The sequence below is a fragment of the Hirundo rustica genome, chromosome 6 (assembly GCF_015227805.2).
Source record: "Hirundo rustica isolate bHirRus1 chromosome 6, bHirRus1.pri.v3, whole genome shotgun sequence".
Classification (NCBI taxonomy): Eukaryota; Metazoa; Chordata; class Aves; order Passeriformes; family Hirundinidae; genus Hirundo; species Hirundo rustica.
The window spans coordinates 10,582,389-10,588,388 of NC_053455.1; positions in this window are offsets into that span (position 1 = coordinate 10,582,389).

The following is a 6,000-nucleotide window of genomic DNA, read 5'->3' on the forward strand; positions in this document are numbered from 1 at the left end:
CTGTGATTCGGTGATATGGCTTAACCACAAGGGTTTGGCCCCTCTCTCCTTTGTATCCTGAAGCAACAAGAGCAGTGAGCTCTGCCTTCAGAGCCTGCAGCAGCGCACTGCAGCACGCAGGGTTACACTCCACCCATGCAGTGCACACATGCTCTGGACCATTCCAGCTCACGGACATCAGACTTTGCTCCGAATGGAAGCAATTCCCAGGTGCTACACGTGGATGGCTGAACCAGATCAGAAATGGGTTCCAAAGTCCATAGAGACCTCATAACTGAGAGAAGGTTTTGTCATGATATCAGTGACACTGGGACTCAGAACACCTTGTGATCATCTGGTCATGAAGAAAGGACTATCCTACAGCACTGCTGCTGTTTGGGGTCACTGATGGCAGGCAGAAGGATTTCAAAAACCTGCTCCCAGCCCTGGACCCTGTGATTCAGATTCCCTGTGTTGCAGCTGGTGCTGCAACACCCGTGCCAGCCCCGTAAGCCCCAGAGGCATGTCCCTCATGCCAGCAGTGTGTGTCTGTGTGACACCCAGCCCATGCTGCCCTGCCTCACTCCCATATCACAGCCCTGAAATACCTGCTGAGCACCACCAGCAAAACCACGTCAGTTCCCACACTGGTTTACACCAGCAGCACAAACTCAGGCTTTGAGCACAATCCTGAGGTATTCTGGTACCTTGCCATGAGCAGTGTCTAAAGCTCCCTCACCCACTTATCCTTCCAAAATTCAAGAGAGAAATTACAGCCTGTCGTCACCCCGCTTTCTACCAATCCATCATCATCCAAATTTGGCTTTGTTAGCATTTTTCTCCAGGCATATTCAGGTTGTTGTTACCTTTCTTCCCAACAGACTTACACACCAAACACACTGGCAGGTCCAGGTCAGGTTCAGGCAGGGGTCTCTCTAAACTCATTGTGCTGGGTTTTGGCACAGACAGCCAAACCATCTTGATGAATTCCAGGGCTCTCTTGGTCTGTGTCACCTGATTGTTCCTGTTCCAGGCCATCAGTGCTGGTCAGCATCTCCAGGTTGTGTCACAAGGTTTGTCCATAGGGGACATCTGAAGAGCAGCTGCTCCTCTGTTCATCCCTCTCCTCCCAAAGCACCATGGCATGACAAGGTCCATCACAGATGGAATGGTTTTCTGCCCCTGGGCTCTAAGTAAACCCTGAGTCTCAGTGTCATGGAGCCCTGCTTGGAAGCTTCATACAGTAAAAGAGACAAGTGCAATCAATCAAAGGAACAAGTAATACTGTGCACAGCAAAAAGTTTTCTTTTCTACAAACATCATCTTGAAGGTGAAGTTTGATTCTTACCAGACATCCAGAGAAAGATGAGTTGCTGTTCCTTTCCTGTGTCAGGAGTGGTAACAGGTCTTCATATTCATGGAACTTGGGGAGCTTGGTATTTCTGAGGTCCCTGAAATTTTATCTCATTTGGTCAGATAAGCTGAAAATCTGAAGGGGACAGAGTGATAATACAAGCACATAGTATCACTTGCATAGTGGGCATTTAGCCCGAGTCACATACACCTTTACTGCAACCTCTGGTCCTCTTTGGGTACTGAGGGCAGGACAGCAGGACATGTGCCACCTGGACCTTCTCAAGGGTGGGAAATTTTCCCTTGGGCTGAACAAGAGCACAGCAAAGTGTGTGTCACAGACCTCAAATGGGACATCTCTCTGTGGCCATGAATTCATCTCTATTTTTTCCCTGTTGGCCCTCTAACACCAGGGGGACAATTCACAACCAGGGATTCCCATTCACTGCCACACAAATAGTAACGTCCTGCAAAGCCTGAGGTGATCCATTCAGGGTTCAAACCACCACCACAAGACCTCCTAGAGCTCCTTTGATAAAGCCCTTGGTCTCTGTGGCTTAGTGGTTCTCATGGATATAAAACTGCTCCTCCTTTCTTGCTTTCAGTTTTCTGGCTCTCACAGTAAGAGCAGCGGTTCAAAAAGCATGCAGAAGAGCACCCCAAAAAGCTGAGGCTTGTTTCCTCATTTTTTGTTTCAGAAATGCATGTGAATTTGCAAGTGGTTGGTTGATTCATGTTTTCACAAGGATACCTTTTCCTTCCTGAGCATCTCCAGATAATGGTCACACCTCTCACCAAACACCCTTAAGGAAATGCAGCTTATTGCAACCTCCTTCAGCTGGGATATCTCAGACTGGCTCTTAAAAGATAGCAAACAATGCCAGCAAAGTCCTTTTCAAGTGATACAACTCCATCAGCACTGGGACATTTGCCAGCACAGATATTTTCTGGCAACAGAAGAGTGAAAAGCCACTGCTCCAACCAACAAAACAGCGCTGGCAAAACAGCAGGACAGACCACTGCATCCCCGATTGCATCCATCTCCTCTGTGCCCCTTCCCTGGCCCCACTTGCTCCCACCCTCACATGCACACGTTGTTTTGGGTCTGCCCAGGATGGGGAGCGATGCACTGCAATCTTCTCATGTAGATCAAATGTCTCATGTAAACAAGCCCAAAGGGTCTGTGGGAGATGTGGGCTGTATGCTGCAAGTCCATTCATTCACCCATCACCTTGCTGAGCCCCTAACCCAGCAGCATCTCCTCAGATCTCATCTAGCTACAGAGGCTTTGTTTCCCAGGGGAAAGCTTTGAATGATCTTTGTGCAAGAGAAGATAGCACGTTGGCACAGAGAGCTGCAGCGCTGCTGCTGCTGCTGGGTCTGTGGGGCACTGCTAAAAGCACTGAAGAGCCAGTGTGGCTGCAGCCCTGCCACTTTAATGAGCAGGGCACTTCATGGGGGACTTGGGGCTATTTCATCAATAACATTTGCCCCTCTACCTCTGCCTGTGGAAAAGGAGAAAAGTTCAGTTCTGGACTCTGTGCCAACGCAACTGTAAAATTACAGCTTAAAAAAAGCTCAGAAAGGGGAAGCTGAGGGGTGTTTCAGCAGCAGCCCTAGTCCAGCCTTGCTGCAGTGGCCCAGGTGGGTTCCCCTGGGTGAGGACACACCAACAGAGTTACAGCTTCCATCATGATGCTTTGGCAGAGCACAGAGCTCAGGGAGCCTTGGCACAGCCTGGATGCAACTTCCAGAGCCTCTGCAGGCTCACACCTTGGCTGTCATTTTACAGTCAGCACATGGTGCAGTCTGACAGTGCCTGGAAGGAGCCTGTGCCATACATGCATGCAAGCTAACTGAGGAACAGGTAGGAAAAACAAAGTATATGAAGTCACATCTCTGCTGGCAAGCAGGTGAATCCTTATGACAGACTCTAATCCTTCTTGTTAACATACCTAAATTTCTTACTACCGTTTAGCAAGTTGATGCTATTTGGACAAAATGCCACAATCAACATATAAGTTGGCAGGCGCAGCAAATTGAAAAGGCTTTGAATAATGTTGTTCCAATTCCTAGCTTGAAAGCTTATAGCTTACAAACAACATAACATGCAACAACATTGTGTATTGATTTCATTAAATAAGAGCGGGGGGGGGGATTGTTCTGGATAGCAGCTTTTAGGAAAATCACTTTACAGTCCGTAGCATCTGATAAAAAACAGTGCTAGCAATCAAGACCAAGGGGAGAAAGAGCTGAATCAGAGGCCCTCGGGATGCAGTGCCAGTCTCTGCTGCAAGGGTGTGGGAATCCTGCAGCAAATTTTACTAATTCTCCTCCAGCCCTGCAGTAGCAGCATGTGACTGCAATCCCCCAGCCCCGCTCTTCCCTGCGTCCCCGAGAAGCGCCGCTGAAATCCTTCATGGCCAGACATAGCATCAATCCTCCCGAGCAGCACTTGTGCTCAGGCTGGGCAGATCGTGCCACAATCAATTGTGCCAGAGTAAAACGCTTCAAACTAAAAGGGGAGAGATTTAGATCGGGTGTTAGGAGGAAATTCTTTACCGTGAGGGTGGTGAGGCACTCACACAGGTTGCCTGGAGAAGCTGTGGCTGCCCCATCCCTGGAGGTGCTGAAGCCCAGGTTGAATGGGGCTTTGAGAAACCTGGTCTAGTGAAAAGTGATGCTTAAGGTCCCTTCCAGCCCAAGCCATTCCATGATTCTATGATTTGGGTAGGGGCTAGAGCAGCACTGGTGGGGTTTTACCAGGTATCCCCAGGCAAAGTCATCTAGGTGCAGGTGCTGGTCATCTGCAAAAGTGAATTTCTGTCAGATAAACACACCCAACATCTCCTCTGCTCCCCTCACCCCAAACAAGCCCCAGCAGGAAAAAAGCTGGTTAGGGCATATCCAAATGGCTTTTTCCATCACTTCTGTCTCCATTACCTGCTGGATCTCATAACAATTCCAGCTGATCTGGCTCTGTGGGGGTAAGACCAGAGCCTGGTCTCCAGTAAGACAAGTGGGAAAAGCCTCAAAAACTGACAAATGAACTCCTGCTTAGAGCAGGATCCTGTGTATGATCTGTGAGGCAGCTCTCTAACCTCACCATTAAGTTCCCATCAGGTGACACCACTGCCCATGCCAGGGCAGATCCCCATTAATCGGGCTTGTCACCTCCCCATCCCTGGCTCCTCTCATTCAGAGCAGCCTGTAAGGGCACAGACCTTGCCAGCCAGAAGCACACTATTAGTAGTACTAGCAGTGGCACTGTTATTATTAGCCAGCCTTGTATTTATTTTTTAGGAAGTTCTACTGCTGGACTGCAGACCTGCCTGCAATGCTCTTCCAAGGGGGGGCTGGGGAGGGCAGACTCCCCGGCACCAAACCCATCATTAATCTATTTTGAAAACAAGATCGTGTTTTCCAAATAGCACTGCGTGACTCGCTCCGGTTCTGCCAACACATTTTTATGGTGGTTTGGGATTTTTAGGGGGTTTCTTGGCGATGGAGGGAGGAGCTTAATGACTGATAAGTGCGCTCGCCTGCCTTGCAGCCGGCCAGGAGCGGAGCCTGCGCCCCTCTCCCTGGGCTGCCGCGGGAGTAAAGCGCTTCTGCGTGGGGCGGGCAGCAGGACCCCGGGAAGCTCTCTTCCCAGGCACTGCCTGTAATCCATTCCAGCTCCTGCACGTGTCCGCTTCAATGTGCAGCAGTATCTGGAGGCCACGGCATCGCCGGGCAGGCACAAGCGCAGGGGTCCCACCCCTGTCGCCCTGGGACTGAGATGAGCTCGGTGTCAGGCTGCGCGTCAGAGCTGTCCTGAGGGGTTCACGGCTCCTGAGCACGGAGCAGCTCCAAATCCCAGCCATTTGCGCCGCGTCTCAGTACACACCAGCTCGGGAGGCGCCGGTTCAGTGTCCCAGCTGCTGCTGTGAAAGGAGATGTGTGCTGTCCAGATGGGAAGAACCGAGCTGGCTGCTGGCAGGGTCGGGAGGGACAGGCACAGACCATCCGCTTTGCAGTGAAGACAGTATGGAAAGCGAAAGCCCAGCATTTTAGCTCATAGCTCTGGACCCCCTTTGGGGAATTCCCAGCACTCACGATGCCGTTTGCTCCCTCCCGGGGTCCCCTCGGGAGCCTTGGGGAATTTGCAGACGCGCGTGGCGAAGCGCAAAGCCTGGGATGGAGGAGGCGGCCTGGGGCTGCAGCAGGGGCTCCCCGGGGCCGGAGCGCTCAGGGTGAGCTTCTGCAGCACCCCTGCCTCCCCCCAGCGCTAATGTGGGCGACAGGCACCCGAGCAAGGACGGGCGGAGCTGAGAGCACAGACCTGCAGCTCAGGGAACAGGAGCTCCACTTCCAGCACCACCTTCGCCTCCTGATGATCCTGCACAAGGCGCCCGGCTCCATGCCTCAGTTTCCCCGCTCTGTAAAACGGGCTGGCAGCCGCCCTTCTGGTGGGCTCTCTGACAGGCAGGGAGGGGATGGGTGCGCCGCTGGAGCCGTCCCACGGCTCTGCCCTGAGGAGAGGGAGGGCGGTGGTAGATGTGCCACCTGTGTAGCAGGAACAGCAGTAAGGACCTCAGAACCTGGGTTTTCCACAGCATCAATTTTAAAAAACGAGGAAACCTGGGTAAAAGGAAAGAAAGTAAGAAAGTCAGGTGAGAAACCAGG